This window comes from Macaca nemestrina, chromosome 14, assembly GCF_043159975.1.
Source record: "Macaca nemestrina isolate mMacNem1 chromosome 14, mMacNem.hap1, whole genome shotgun sequence".
Taxonomy (NCBI): domain Eukaryota; kingdom Metazoa; phylum Chordata; class Mammalia; order Primates; family Cercopithecidae; genus Macaca; species Macaca nemestrina.
Window position 1 is genome coordinate 85,247,713 of NC_092138.1, and position 14,974 is coordinate 85,262,686.

The following is a 14,974-nucleotide window of genomic DNA, read 5'->3' on the forward strand; positions in this document are numbered from 1 at the left end:
GGTGAGTCATCATGAGAGGCTCCTTCCCTAGTCTGGCCACTCTGCTCCAAGCTGTGCTGGGAGACAGAGAATAATAACACCTTTTGGACTGACCTTTTAAAAATAGAAACAATGGAGTCTGTGGCTTTAGGAGGAGAAGTCCTGGGAGTCAGATGCTCAGTCCTGCTAGCTTATCATTCCCTGGAGGATGCTGGCTACTACCTTGGCCACCGGTAATTGGAGGGTGTTGCCCTAGGCCATTTGGGGTGGGCTTTCTGAGTCTTTTAGAGGTTACAGAATCTTTAACATGTGCTATAAACCAAGGACACACCCTACCCAAAATTTATATACACATTCATGCAAAATGTTTCATACAATCTCAGGGTTTCATGAAACCCCCTGATACCAAGTCATGGGCTCCAGGCAATGAATTCCTGATCTCTAGGTTCTATTTGTCTAATAATTCTATGAAATATGTTTCTTCCAAATTCTATACTCCCCACACACCCACCATAAAATCTTTTTTTTTAAATTTTTTGTCTTCATTTATTTAAGAAACATTTATTGAGTGGTATCCACTGCTGTGGAAAAGTCCAGTATTGCTGGGAGGGAGAAAAGAAGAAGGGCCTCCCCCTGGGGTGTCTGCAAGAAGGGCATGGACATTGGAGGTGCGGGTGCACTGAAGAACTGACCAGTAAGGAAGATAGATGGTCAAGGTTGGCACTCAGAGGGGTGACCATTACCCTCCCCTCCACCCCTTTCCCTGGCTTGTTGTAAGGGCAAGATCCTTCCCCCAACACCAGAAACAAGTTATCATGTGTCTATGCCAGCCCTGGCAATCCCATTCCCCTTTTTGTTTCCAACCCCAGTTTTGGACAGAGAGACCTAAGGGAAGTCAGTCTGGGACCCTCAATTCCTAGAAAAAAGACAGAGCCTCAGAAAGAAAAGGCTTTTGGGCTGGATTACAGGTGGCTCACACCTTTAATCTCAGTACTTTGGGAGGCCAAGGCAGGCGGATCACTTGAAGTCAGGAGTTCGAGGCTAGCCTGGCCAATGTGGTTTTGTAACTTTTAGCCAAAACCATTGGTCACTGATGCAGGTGAACAGTCCCAGAAGTAGGGGGTATGCACAAAGGACTGACGGATTTCTGAGCAGCAGGACCATTGTGGCAGACACGTCAATCAAGTCACTTACCTGATAGTGTTCCCTTCTCAGAGCACGCATATTCCCGCAAGGCTTACCGAGAAAAAATGAAACTGGTCCACACCTTTCCCAAAAAATATTAGAGGTTGTTGGCCGGTGGGTAGTACAGTGTTCATGCAGGGATGCCCCTTTGTCTTTTCCCTAAGGCCGAGACAGACGTAGGGCTCAAACTGGGGTGTCTGCAAGAAAGGACACCGGTCGTCTGTTCCACCGTTGGACATCTGGTTAGCCAGCTGATTTGCAAAAGTTCTCATCTACTACTTGAGCTGGGGAAAATCCTTATGAAATGGTATGGGGGAGGCTGCTCAGGTAGAGAGGGTGCCAGGAAGGTCACCTTGAATTCTTATTTCCTAGGAATTAAAAAAGATAAACCCACACCTTCACATCAAATACACTGTGAATGGTGCCTGAGGAGACAGGCAACATGGTGGTCCTGTTGCACTTCAAGGGAGGAGGTGGGAGGCCCATGGCCGAGTATCACCGTCTCTAACGTTGAGGGGAGTGGTAATACTCAGTCTGGCATCTACTACTAAGATCTGTCCCCAGACCAATTGTCTTCTAGAGGGGTTATAATTAAAACTTGAAGGACTGTCTCTGGTTCCCATGACACTAACTAGGTGTACAACAATCCAATCCTATTCTGACACTGACTAACCAGAGTTAGTGTCAGACTCCATAGGTTTAAGGGCTCAGTCCCACAAGACAGCCCTCACTTGGGACACCAGCCATAAGTCGTGGGTTTCTGGGCTGCCTGCACTTTTGTCCAATTTGGCTACAAATTCAGGAATCCCCATGGCCCATGCTTGCTTCAAGTACAATAATTTGCTAGAATGACTCATAGAACTCAGGAAAATACTACACCTACAGTTTATTATGAAGGATATGAATGAACAGCTAGATGAAGAGGTGCATAGGGTAAAGAACCTCTGTCCCTGTGGAGTCAGGGTGCACCACCCTCTCCATCCATGGATGTGTTAATCAACTCAGAAGCTCTGAAACCCTTCTCTCCCCTTTGGGGGATTTTATGGCAATTTCATTACACAGGCATGGTTGATTAAATCACTGGCCATTGGTTATTGAGCTCAAACTCCTACCCCTGTCCCCTCCCCAGTGGGACTGGATGTTGCAGCCCTGTAATCACATGATTGATTCCTCTGATGACCAGCCCCATCCTGAAGTCATCTAGGTGCCCAACAAGACTGACCTTATTCGCATACACTTTCATACATGGCTGAAGACAGACAAGGACTCAAAGGTTCCTTTGAGTAACAAAAGACACTCCTTTCACTCAAAAAATGTCAAAGGATTTAGGAGCTCCTTGTCAAAAACCAGGGACAGGACAAGGACCAAATATATATATATATATATATATATATATATACACACACACAGACACCACAGGGTGTTTCACCAATTATTGATTAAGAAGTGTTAACTTTTTGGAGTGTAAATAGGGTTACTGGGACCCTTTTGAGGATGAAAAAGGATGCATAAATCAGGAGTGTCCTGGGCAAATTAGGATGTATGGTCCCCTCAATATAGAAATTGCTTTCCCTCTTTCAGTAGGTGCACTAACTAACACATATCTCCCCTGTTTCCCTGCCCCCCAGCCCCCCACTTTGCCTTTCCCATTGAGTAATGAGTCCCATGATGTCATCTTGGTAAGGTTCCTTAATTTACCTTCACTTTTGGTCAGAGGTATCCAATTAAGATGCCACAGCACACTGAACTATGAAAGTGCAGGACAGATGGAGAAATAAATCCCTTAACCCTCTGAGTAGCGTGGGTGGGGCCTGGGGCTGTCAGAGCTCTTGGCCAGTTGCCTTGGCCCATAAGTGGTCAACAAATGTCATCCTTTTCTTTGAGATTTGGAAGCACTGTTTTAGGCTGTTAGTAAAATCTCATTTTGACATTTACAATACAATTCTGTGTTTTTCAACTATTTCACTTCAATTCCAAATGCAATTAAAACCCCTTTTCTCCTCTTTTGTGTGTTATGAGCTAGCAACAGGAGCTCCCTCTGGGTGGACAGAGAATGTGATGACTTTGGCAGGCAGAGTAAGCATTGGATCTCAGCCCCTGTCCACATCTCAGCTGGGAACCCTTGTGCTGGGCACAAAACATTCATGGTCCTATGGGCACACTCCACAGAATACACACCACAGAAGGTGCCACGTAACCATTGTCCCTGGAGTTGTGAAGTGCCATTACCCTGGGCTGCTTCCTCTCCTAAGAGCTGACTGTGCTGCAAATACAGACAGTTCCACTATAAAATGATTTATGTGTTCCTAAAAATCATTGTGCTATGTAAAATTGTGTGATTAAAAATCATAGGGTAGGCCAGGCATGGTGGCTCATGCCTGTCATCTCAGCACTTTGGGAGGCTGAGGCAGGTGGATCAGTTCAGGTCAGCAGTTCAAGACCAGCCTGGCCAACAAGGTGAAACTCCATCTCTACTAAAAATACCAAAATTAACTGGGCATTGTGGTGCACACCTGTAGTCCCAGCTACTAGGGAGGCTGAGGCACAAGAATCTCTTGAACCTAGGAGGCAGAGGCTGTAGTGAGTCAAGACTGTGCCACTGCACTCCAACCTAGCCAACAGAACAAGACTCTGTCTCAAAATAAAATAAAATAAAATAAAGTCATAGGGCTTATGGAAAAATGGAGTTAGGGCACACTCAAAAACATTGTCAGTGACACATTAAAAAAAAGATAGGAAACTAACAAAAATGGTAGCACAGTCTCACACATATTTGATGGTTAAGAAAGACATAAACACCATACTATTGTTTGAATGTGTCCCCCAGACTTCATGTGTTGGAGACTGAATCCCCAATGCAACACTGTTGAGAGGCATCACCTTTAAGAGGTGATTCGGTCATGAGGGCTCTTCCCTAATGAATAGATTAATGCTGTTATCATGGAACTGGGTTAGTTATTGTGGGAGTGGGTTCCTGATAAAAAGGATAAGTTCGGCACTCTTCCCTTCTTTCTCTCTCTTTTTCACTCATGTGCTCTCTTGGCCTTCAGCATTTCACCACGGCGTGATGCAGCATGAGGGCCCTTGCTAGAAGCCAGTGCCATTCTCTTGGACTTCCCAGCCTCCAGAACCATGAGCCAAATAAATTTCTGTTCATTATAAATTACCCAGTCTGTGGTATTCTGTTGTAGCAACACAAAACAGACTAAGACACACTACAATAAATGTGGCAGTTTATCTTGAATAAAACCTGAAGTTTAAAGTTGAAGAAACGGTGACAGCTTGTGAGATACTGTGCAGTGGTAGAAATGTTAGCAGAAAGGAATCCTAATCCAGACCCCAAGAGAGGGTTCTTGGACCTTGTGCAAGAAACAATTTGGGGTGAGTCCATATAGTAAAGTAAAAGCAAGTTTATTAGAGAAGTAAAGAAACAAAATAATGGCAACTCCATAAGCAGAGCAACCCCAAGGGCTGCTGGTTGGCTGTTTTTTATCATTATTTCTTAATTAAATGCTAAACAAGGGATGGATTATTCATGAGTTTTCTGGGAAAGGGGTGGAAAATTCCCGGAACTGAGGGTTCCTCCCCCTTTTAGATCATATAGACTAACTTCCTGATGTTGCCATGGCATTTGTAAATTGTCATGGCACTGGTGGGAGTGTCTCTTAGTATTATAATAAGTGTATAATGAGCAATGAGGACAACCAGAGGTCACTTTCATGGTAATTTTGGTTTTGGTGGGATTTGGCTGGCTTCTGTACCACATGCTGTTTTATCAGCAAGGTCTTTGTGACCTGTGGCAACTTCCTATGTCATCCTGTGTCTAAGAACACCTAACCTCCTGGAAATGCAGCCCAGTAGGTCTCAGCCTCATTTTACCCAGCCCTCTATTCAAGATGGAGTCACTCTGGTTCAAATACCTCTGACAGAAGGAGGGTCATCTGAAATCGGAACATCAGCTGTAACACCATTTGGAGGGAGGTGTGGCTTATAACACACTTGGAGAACTGGGACAGCTGGTAGGTGTTTGAAATGTATGTATTTGTATGTTTTGTTGAATTCCTATTCAGCATTCCTATCAATGCTGTTGAATTTTACTGGTGTCCTGTTATCCTGGAAGACAGCAATAGGTAAAGAAATCCCGTCACCCTTCTGTGTTCTGGAAACAGCTTACTACAAAGAGCGACACTTCACATGTGACTTAGATAAGCCTCATGGAAGCCCCCTTGTTAACCTATGACAAGGCCAGACAGATCCTCCAAACTGCTGTTCTCATAAGCCTTGTAAAATGCTTAGCTGAAGTATTTTGCCCCACTGATCAATCAGAAACAAAATCTTTGTTAACTAAACTTAAGTTAAGCTTCTCTCCTTCCCTGAGGCCCCTGAGCCTTGGCCCACCCTCAACCTCAGCCAGCAGACAGCCCCTCCCTATGAGAGATCCTCCTGGGAGCAGGCTGACATTCTCTGATCTGCTCTATTTCATCACACACGGCTTTTTATCTTAGTGTTCACACTGGTTTTTTCTAGCTTTGTTGACTTCTCTCCATAAAAGAAAAACTGGTTTTGCCTAACCCTGGAGATGCTTACAAATCTCGTGGTTAAAGTGTTCTTTCTTTTGCAATAGTCCACTGACCCTTGTGAAAAAATAAAAGTTTTCTTACCTTGGTCCAGATTGGTTTTTTACTTGACACTTTATGGCTCAGTTCAGCTGGAAGCCGTTTTCTGCTTTCACCTAGCGTCCTGTGGATGAAATCACACATAAACAAATGCAAAATTTGCATTACGCTCAAATTGTTTTTCAATATATCAATTGCATTGGAACAAATTTGCATTTTCAAAACAAATGCTAAAGCAGAACAGACTATAGATGTCTGGCCCAGACATTTTGAACCTCAGTGGTGGACACAGATTATTTACATGCCAGGTTCCCTGTTACCTGACAGTTTTTTTTGTTTGTTTGTTTGTTTTTTAACTTATGGAAAGAGAGATGCTAGGTGAGCATTTTGGTACTTGCAAAAATCCATGACATCTCAATCGTCTCTCACCCTTATCTTTATCTTTAAGTAAAGCCTTTCCTTTTTTTTTTTTTTTTTTTTGAGATGGAGTCTCGCTCTGTCACCCAGGCTGGAGTGCAATGGCATGATCTTGGCTCAATGCAAACTCCACCTCCCTGGTTCAAGCGATTCTCCTGCCTCAGCCTCCCAAGTAGCTGGGACTACAGGCACCCACCACCATGCCCAGCTAATTTTTGTAGTTTTAGTAGAGATGAGGGTTTCAATATATTTGCCAGGCTGGTCTTGAACTCCTGAACTTGTGATCCGCCTGCCTCAGCCTCCCAAAGTGCTGGGATTACAGGCGTGAGCCACCGCGCCCAGCCAAGTAAAGCCTTTCTTCATAGGCTTCCTCTTAGAATTGACCTCAGATTCATACAAATGATAGAAACTCAAGGTGAGAAGGGATTTAAAAATCATGTACTCTGACACCTTCATTTTACAAAGAAGGAAAGCAATGTTGCTGATCATGAGCTCCCTGAGGCAGACCCTGAGCTAGATTCATATCTGAGACCCTCGTGCCTAGCTCCAGACCTGGTACAATCAGGTACTCAGGTGTGCTTGCTGTTTTGAATCAAAATGAATTACCCAAAGGGAAAATAAAATGAAGGGCACCCATGAAGAGCTTGCTTCATGGCCTTTTTTTTTTTTTTTAAATCAGGGTTTCACTTTGTCACCCAGGCTGGAGTGCAGTGGCACGACCATATCTCACTGCAGCCTCAACCTCCTGGGTCCAAGTGATCCTCCTATCTCAGCCTTCCAAGTACCTGGAACCACAGGCACACACCACCACAACCAGCTAGGTTTCAATTTATTTCTTTTTACTTTGTAGAGATAAGATTCTCCCTATGTTGTTCAAGCTGCTCTTGAACTCCTGGGCTCAAGCAGTCCTCCCACCTCAGCCTCCCAAAGTGCTGGGATTACAGGTATGAGCCGCTGTGCCTGATCAGTGGCCTCTTGAATGACACCAACTGGCCAAAGGCTTCCTTCCAAAGCCAACCAACAATTCCCATTGTTGCCAGTCCCACCCTCCAGTTGTTTCCTAAACCACCAAAAATACAGAGCACCTTTGTGCTCAGGGAAGACTGAGTTGAACCTTTTCTGCTTTCCCTCTTTGATTGGTTTTGCCTGTATCAAAGTGGGTGATGTGGACTACAAATGGTCAGACTACACATTCTAAATTGTGACTCCTTTGAGAGTTTTTAATCTATCTGAGACACAGACAGGCACAGCACAAAAACAGAAACTATCTCAACTTCATTAGGGGAAATTTATAGCTTGCCTAGGGTCACCATGACGACCAAAAGACAGGACCTATTTGTAGATGCCAGTATCTGTAGAAGAGCTCAGGTAAGGGACAGAGCTACATTTACTGACAACAAACTATGTATCAGGTTGCTTAGCGCACATTGCTTTATTTAGTCCTCACAAACACATGTGAGATAGTGTTCTCCCATTCAGAACTGAGGAAATTGAGGCTCAGAGGCTGAAAGTCATTCATTGAAGACCACACAAGACTGATCTGAACTGAGGTCTGTCTGACTCTAAAGTCTCCATGAGTTGGGCCTTTTAAGATTGTGAGGGTAGCTGTGCTCAGGTTGAGGCAGGTGGTGGAAGTTGTTATAAAAGTGCACAGATGGCCGGGCACGGTGGCTCACGCCTGCAATCCCAGTACTTTGGAAGGCAGAGGCAGGCGGATCACAAGGTCAGGAGTTCAAGACCAGCCTGACCAACATGGAGAAACCCTGTCTCTACTAAAAATATAAAAATTAGCTGGGTATGGTGACGCATGCCTGGAATCCCCGCTACTCAGGAGGCTGAGGCAGGAGAATCTCTTGAACCCAGGAGGCAGAGCTTGCAGTGAGCTGAGATCATCGTGCCACTGCACTCCAGCCTGGGCGACAGAGCGAGACTCCATCTGAAAAAAACAAAAAAAGTGCACAGACATCTTGGCACTCTCAGGGAAGCCCATCAGTGGGGTGGGATAGTCAGGACTCAGGAGGACACTTGCCTCCTCCAGGATGCCACCATTCCCAAAAGCCAGCTCATTCATTACTCTTTCCTTTTTCCTACTTTAATGTCTTCCTTCTGTGCTCCTTGAGAAAAAGTCGGATTGCTTTCCTAACCATAACCATGTACACAGCAGAGTTGTGGCCAAACACAATGGCTGTCTTGGGTCAAGGCTCTTTCCTTGTCTAATCAGTTGAGTCTGGTGATTAGCATGGGTTCTCAGAAGAAAGGATTTGAATACAAGTTTGCCTTTGGAAGGTGCAGGGCAGACTGATAGGGGAGTGTGGAAGTGACACAAAGACTGCCAGGCGTGGTGGCTCACGCCTGTAATCCAGCACTTTGGGAGGCCAAGGCAGGCAGATCACCTGAGGTCAGGAGTTCAAGACCAGCCTGGCCAACATGGCAAAAACCTGTTTCTACTAAAAATACAAAAAATTAACCGGGCATGGTAGTGGGCAGCTGTAATCCCAGCTACTCGGGAGGCTGAGGCAGGAGAATCTCTTGGACCCAGGAGGCAGAGGTTGCAGTGAGCCGAGATGGTGTCACTGCACTCCAGCCTGGGCGACAGAGCAAGACCATCCCCCCACCAAAAAAGGAAGTGATACAAGGAAGGGAAAGTGCATTATTAAGCAAGCTACCATAGTGGGCAACTAGAGTTTAATTCCCTGGGGGGAAACCCAGCATGAAACATATGCTTCAGAATTATCCCACCCAAAGGAGGAGGGAATAGGTGTATTTATATACCAACTTCCTGCTGTTACTGTTTGAAGGCTGCTCTCTGAGGATACTAATTCTCAGTCACTTTCACCCTCCCCTGTGCTGGAAGGAGCCAACTTCCTCAGTTCTGTGGAAAATAAAAAAGCCTCTGGGCTAAGAGATGTAGATACTGGAAGTTGGGAATGGGCTGGAGCCCACTAAAAAGTCACAGAGAAACAAGTGGAGCAATGACAGCTCTGCTACTCCTGGGCTGCAGGTCACATGAGTAAAAGCATGGCAACCCGTGTGCAAGGATCTGCTGCCTCTGACCTCTTGGCTTATAAATGAACTGAGGGAGTGGCAGACACTGAGTGTGGTCTCGATTCTTCGGTCAACCCAAATAACAGAGAGAGAAGCTCTCTAAGAGAAAATGATGTTTGTTATTGAGGAATGAGCATTGCAATGGGAGTACACATGGGTATATTCAGGGAAGTAAAGAAAGACAAGGATTGTTTCGTTTCGTTTTGTTTTTGAGCCAGAGTTTCATCCTTGCCGCCCAGGCTGGAGTACAATGGTACGATCTTGGCTCACTGCAACCTCCACCTCCTGGGTTCAAGTGATTCTCCTGCCTCAACCTCCTGAGTACCTGGAATTACAGGCATGCACCACCACACCCGGCTAATTTTTTTTTTTTTTTTTTTTTTTTTTTTACTTATTTTTAGTAGAGATGGAGTTTTACCATGTTGGCCAGGCTGGTCTCGAACTCTTGACCTCAGGTGATCCACCCGCCTTGGCCTCCCAACATGCTGGAATTATAGGCATGAGCCACTATGCCCAGCCCACAGAAGTATTTTTTTGTGTGCTGTTGTAGCAACTTTTGTGCAAGGTTGTTTTTGTAGTCTCTTGTGACCGTTCTTGTTACCACGTGCACGTGCATGAGAATCCCCCTTCGTGGCTTCATTTGTCAATCTGGTTTGACACAAGTGATTCCATTTTGATTCTGACAACTTTTTTACATTTCTTTTTTAATTGAGATCGTTCTCTGAAAGCATCTTTGATTAATTATCTTATGATTAGGTTTTGACTGTCTCTTGATGTGGAGGTAACCTGTTCTGAGTTGTTAGTCTGGTCCCACATCAGAAGGAATTGACTGACAACTAGGAGTAAGTGTCAAAACCCTTTTAGCTACATTTGAGCTACAAGGGAGGTTTGGAGGGGGTGCCTGTCAGGCTAAGTCTGTCTAGAGGCCATTGTCAAGTTTAATTTGGTCTGTTCCGAAGGCGTTGGCTAGCATTCAGAGCGCTGGGACAGTATTATTGTTAGAAGTCCTACTCCTGCAGAAATTTAACAGACAACAGATACAAAGTTTAAAAAGGAAAACACAAAGTATCATTGATACTAATATGAGAATTTCAGCTTGTCTAATAGCTTTGAACCATGAACGAATGCTTAAAGGCAACCAACTAATAAATCAAATGACTATGTCGAATTAGGTGAGACCTATTGCTTCCATGTGGCCTGTTTTCTTATTTTGTGTATTGGGGTCTCGACTTCCCCAGAGGAATTTATCCAGGTACAGCATGTAGTATTAGCAATAGCAAAGACACTGCCTTTTTCAGCTAGACAATCAAGAGCAATTCTATCATCTATGATCTCATGACTGGGTTGAGTTAAAGCAAAGAGTAGCAGTTGTATTAGGGATTTTGTTAAAGTTACCTATTGGATGGACTAAACCTTTTTTTTTTTTTTTTTTTTTTTTTTTTAGGCTATGTAAATATTCAGGATTGGCATGACAGCTGCAACATTTGGTCAAGTTCCCTGCAGAAGTTGCTGACTGTGAAATTTTAATTATATCATTATTATGCCAAGTGAAAAAGTTAGGCATAAGCAAGGAAAAATTCAGAGGGGCAAGAGTTTCATTATGATGGGAAATCTTGTTCCATCACTTTAGGAACAGCATGTCCACAGCATGAAGATGTCAGCTGCTCACCCTGGTTTGTAGTTTAAATGTCTCTGGTTATGGCATTGGGTGGTTTGGTGAACTTTTGGTGTGGCCCACACATCAGGCATGAAGCTTGACCCTTGAAATTTACATCAAGTTGTCTAACTTCAGCTTACAGGGCTTTAGGAAAGAGCAGTTCCCATTCTTAGTAATTTCATGGGAGAAAAGTGGACTGGAGGAACCTAGAAGAATTTAAGATCCAGTTCAGTCCACAGGTAAATAATAAAAACTCAAACAAACAAACAAAAATACCCCACACAGGGTTACAATCTAATAACAGGTATATTTTAATTTTTCTTTAGAAATACAGAAACACAACTTTTCTTTCTACAGTCATTCTGATTTCTAACAAAGATAATCCGAGTAAGACCAATTTGTTGTTATTTGTGTTTTATCAAATTTGGCCTGATACATTCACACAAGCACAGCAGAAATAGTAATTGACCATGTAGGAACCTCAGATTTGACTTTAAAAGCTAGAAAGCTAATCTAAGGCAGACTTCAGACTTTTTCTACTATACCTATAAATAACTTAAAAATATGACGTTACATTTAAAAGCTTGGTAACGTAACCAATGTTTCCAATTGTACCTTGTTATTAAAAAAGCAGCTTCTAATTAAACTTATACAAACAACTTCATTGCCATAAAAATTAGGAATACTCACAAATAGTTTCCAAATTTTGGAGGGACAGAGAAAAAGTAAATGTTGCCAGTTTTGTTCACAAAAGTATACTTTACCAAATGGTTGTAAACTATAGCTAGATTGAGAGAGAAAGTCTCCTTAAATCTGGAAAACAAAACGTTTAAGTAAAAAACTAACCATGTTTCAAATATCTGTCTTCATTAGATATTTAATCTCATGTAATTAATTTTTGTTCTGTTTAATCTTAGTTGTCAGTTTCATGAATTTATCAGTTTCTTCATGGGGGTCCTGAATATCTTTACTTAGTCCATTGATCTTAAACTTATCAGAAACCTATATTCAGGCATACTGGCCAGAGTCTTTTCCATGAATCTGATTGCAGATGCATTTAAAGAAGAATTAAAACTGTGGCAGACAGAGGCTTAAAACAGCCATGGTTAAAAATCTGATGAGGGTTCAGCAATTGAAAAGGAAACTCAGTTATGTTTATTGCATACAGCATTTTAAGACAACAACCAGAAAAATGACTAACAGCATCGCATTAGGACCATCAAACATTTATAAATTTTACATAATTTTTAGATCTTTCACATCAATAACATAGCCGTATAAATATAACTTAGAGAAGATTGAGCATCACTTTGTTATTTGATCCCATCTGTGCCTCCAATGCTTCTCATACAACTCAATACATCGAACAAGCCTAATTAGTTTAACATCTCTACAAGCTGAAAAATCCATCCTTTGAGGTTCTCCAGGAGCCCAACTAGAAAATCTCAAAGATAATTCTAGGTTGAAAAGACTTCATTTAGAACTCTGATATTGAGAAAGCCAGTCAAATATGTCAAAAGGTATAAAACATTTAATTAAAACAGAATTGCAGATCATAGTGAAATAATAGTTGTTCACTTACCAAGAGTGAGTGCAGATTTCAAGGTCTGAGGGTGGTACATCTCACACATGAGTGTGAACACTCAATCATCCTCATGAACTACAAAAGGATTGTGACTGAAGATTTTAAAAGTAAGCTGAGCATGGTGGCATGCACCTGTAGTCCCAGCTACTTGGGAGGCTGATGCTTGAACCTGGGAGGCGGAGGTTGCAGTGAGCCGAGATCACGCCACTGCACTCCAGCCTGGCAACAGAGTGAGACTCAGTCTCAAAAACAACAACAACAACAACAACAACAAACTAAAAAAGACAGCATGAAGCACAGGAAATTACCTTGATAAAACACAGAATCTTTGTTTCCTAGGCCAATTACCAAAAAATAAATATTCCTGCAGTGTAGTTGCTTCTTATAGGAAATCCTTTTAGATAACCTGAAAATCTAACCTAATGAAAAGGTACTTGAATTCAATTTGACACTTGATGAGTGTGTATCCAAGGTTATGAGTATACACTATGTTATAGAAGAAGTAAACAAAAAAAAAGTACCTTGAGCAGGGAAACATATGGCTCTTAGAAAAAGTAAAAGCACATTAAGTTTCTTGGTTACATGGAATAATTCAGACATATCAAGAAAAGCCAATAGCACAGAATCAAGTTATTCTTGAGGAAAACATTGCTTTTCTAGGCCTTTAAGACAAACATATCAGCATTAGGCCTCAACAACAGAGTTAGAACCAGATAAAATAAGTACAGAAGCTTACCAAAATGTCAAGGGAGAGAGTCATTAAGTTAATTAAGAAAAAAAAAGTGCGGCCAGACGCGGTGGTTCATGCCTGTAATTCCAGCACTTCGGGAGGCTGAGGCAGGTGGATCACGAAGTCAGGAATTCAAGACCAGCCTGGACAACATAGTGAAACCCTGTCTCTATTGAAAATACAAAAATTAGCCCGGTGTGGTGGCATGTGCCTGTAGTCCCAGCTACTCAGGAGGCTGAGGCAGGAGAATTGCTTGAACTCGGAAGGCGGAGGTTGCAGTGAACCAAGACCACGCTATTGCACTCCAGCCTGTGTGACAGAGTGAGAATACGTCTCAAAAAAAAAAAAAAAAAAAAGGTGTGCCTTCTTAAGAGGAGAAGGAGGAAGAGCAGAAGGCAATGGTGTATGACTTGCAAATCATGTGCAATGAGGTGCAGCAGAAGTTGCACTTCTGAGACATAAATCTGAAAATCTTCAAGAGAAAGACTCTAGTTTGAGAAATTAAATTACTATAGAGAAATTAAACAGAAACCATAAAACAGGAAGAGGTTATAGTTCAGAAGATGGTAAAAAATTTGAAGAAATAGATTTCTGGGGTTTGTTTTTTTTTTTTTTTTTTTTTTTTTAGAGATAGGATCTTATTCTGTTGCCCAGACTGGAGTGCAGTGGTACCATCATAGCTTACTGCAGACTCAAACTCCTGAGCTCAACTGATCCTCCCACCTCAGCCTCCTGAGAAGGTGAGGGGCAAGGGAGGAACTACAAGTGTGCACCATCATGCCTGGCTAATTTTTAATTTTTTTTTGTAGAGATTGGGGTCTCATGATATTGCCTAAGCTGGTCTCAAACACATGGCCTCAAGCAATCCTCCTGCCTCGGCCTCCCAAAGCACCAGGATTACAGGTGTGAGTCACCACACCCAACCAGATTTCAGAATTAAAAATCAAAACCTCTTGTAATTTTTTTAAAAAAACTAAGAGCAATGACACTCCAGTAAACCCTTATCGCTTTAAACATAGATAACTAGTTTTTGGTTTTGTATCAGTATATTCAATTTTCAGAAAAATTTATACACAATTTCCTTCTAAATTTAGCCAACTTGATTACATGCAAAATTCATTTCATAAGATTCATCTTTCACAAACCTTTTGCAAGTTGCTCAAACATCTTATGGCTTGCTTAGGCCTAATTTTGTTTTAGATTTTCTTTTTTAATATTGAAACAAACAATTATTCTACCTTAAGACAAAAATTTACTTTTCTTTTTCTTTATCATTTTTACCACATAAGATTCTTTCTCATACAAATTATGTATCTTTTTCATCTTTCTTACCAAAGATATCTTCTCATATTTATAATTTTCTTTGCATGTCTCTTTTACTTATTGATTTCTTTCTGTCTTGTCTTTATTTTCATCTTAAATCTATATTTTGAAACAACGTTTAAATAATGTCCAAATTAGATATAATTATTATTTTTAAATTAAAAAACATATATTCATGTTCTTTTTTAAAATAATTTTGTACTGGCTAGGTGCAGTGGCTCACATCTATAATCCCAACACTTTGGGAGGCTGAGGCAGGAGAACTGCTTGAGCTCAGGAGTTTGAGACTAGCCTGGGTAACATAGCAAGACCCCATCACTACAAAAAAAAAAAATTGTTTTAAACAATATTAAACTAACCTTATTCATCAAAGAATTACACAAAGATAATTTTGCTTTTAAGGCTGGATTTGTGGGTCTATGACCTTACAACATCTA

At 41.9% G+C, this 14,974-nt stretch overlaps 1 long non-coding RNA gene and 1 other non-coding gene across 2 annotated transcripts; both read right to left on the minus strand.

Moving 5' to 3' along the window:
• Positions 1-1,538: 1,538 nt before the first annotated feature.
• Positions 1,539-13,533, minus strand: LOC105487082 (uncharacterized). Its single transcript, XR_011612799.1, has 3 exons — positions 13,221-13,533; positions 5,826-5,904; positions 1,539-5,277 (listed from the first exon to the last, which is right to left on the minus strand). It is a non-coding gene; the product is annotated as an uncharacterized lncRNA (long non-coding RNA).
• On the minus strand, positions 12,472-12,571 carry LOC112427622 (small nucleolar RNA U13). Its single transcript, XR_003019314.2, has one exon. It is a non-coding gene; the product is annotated as a small nucleolar RNA U13 (small nucleolar RNA).
• Positions 13,534-14,974: the final 1,441 nt, after the last annotated feature.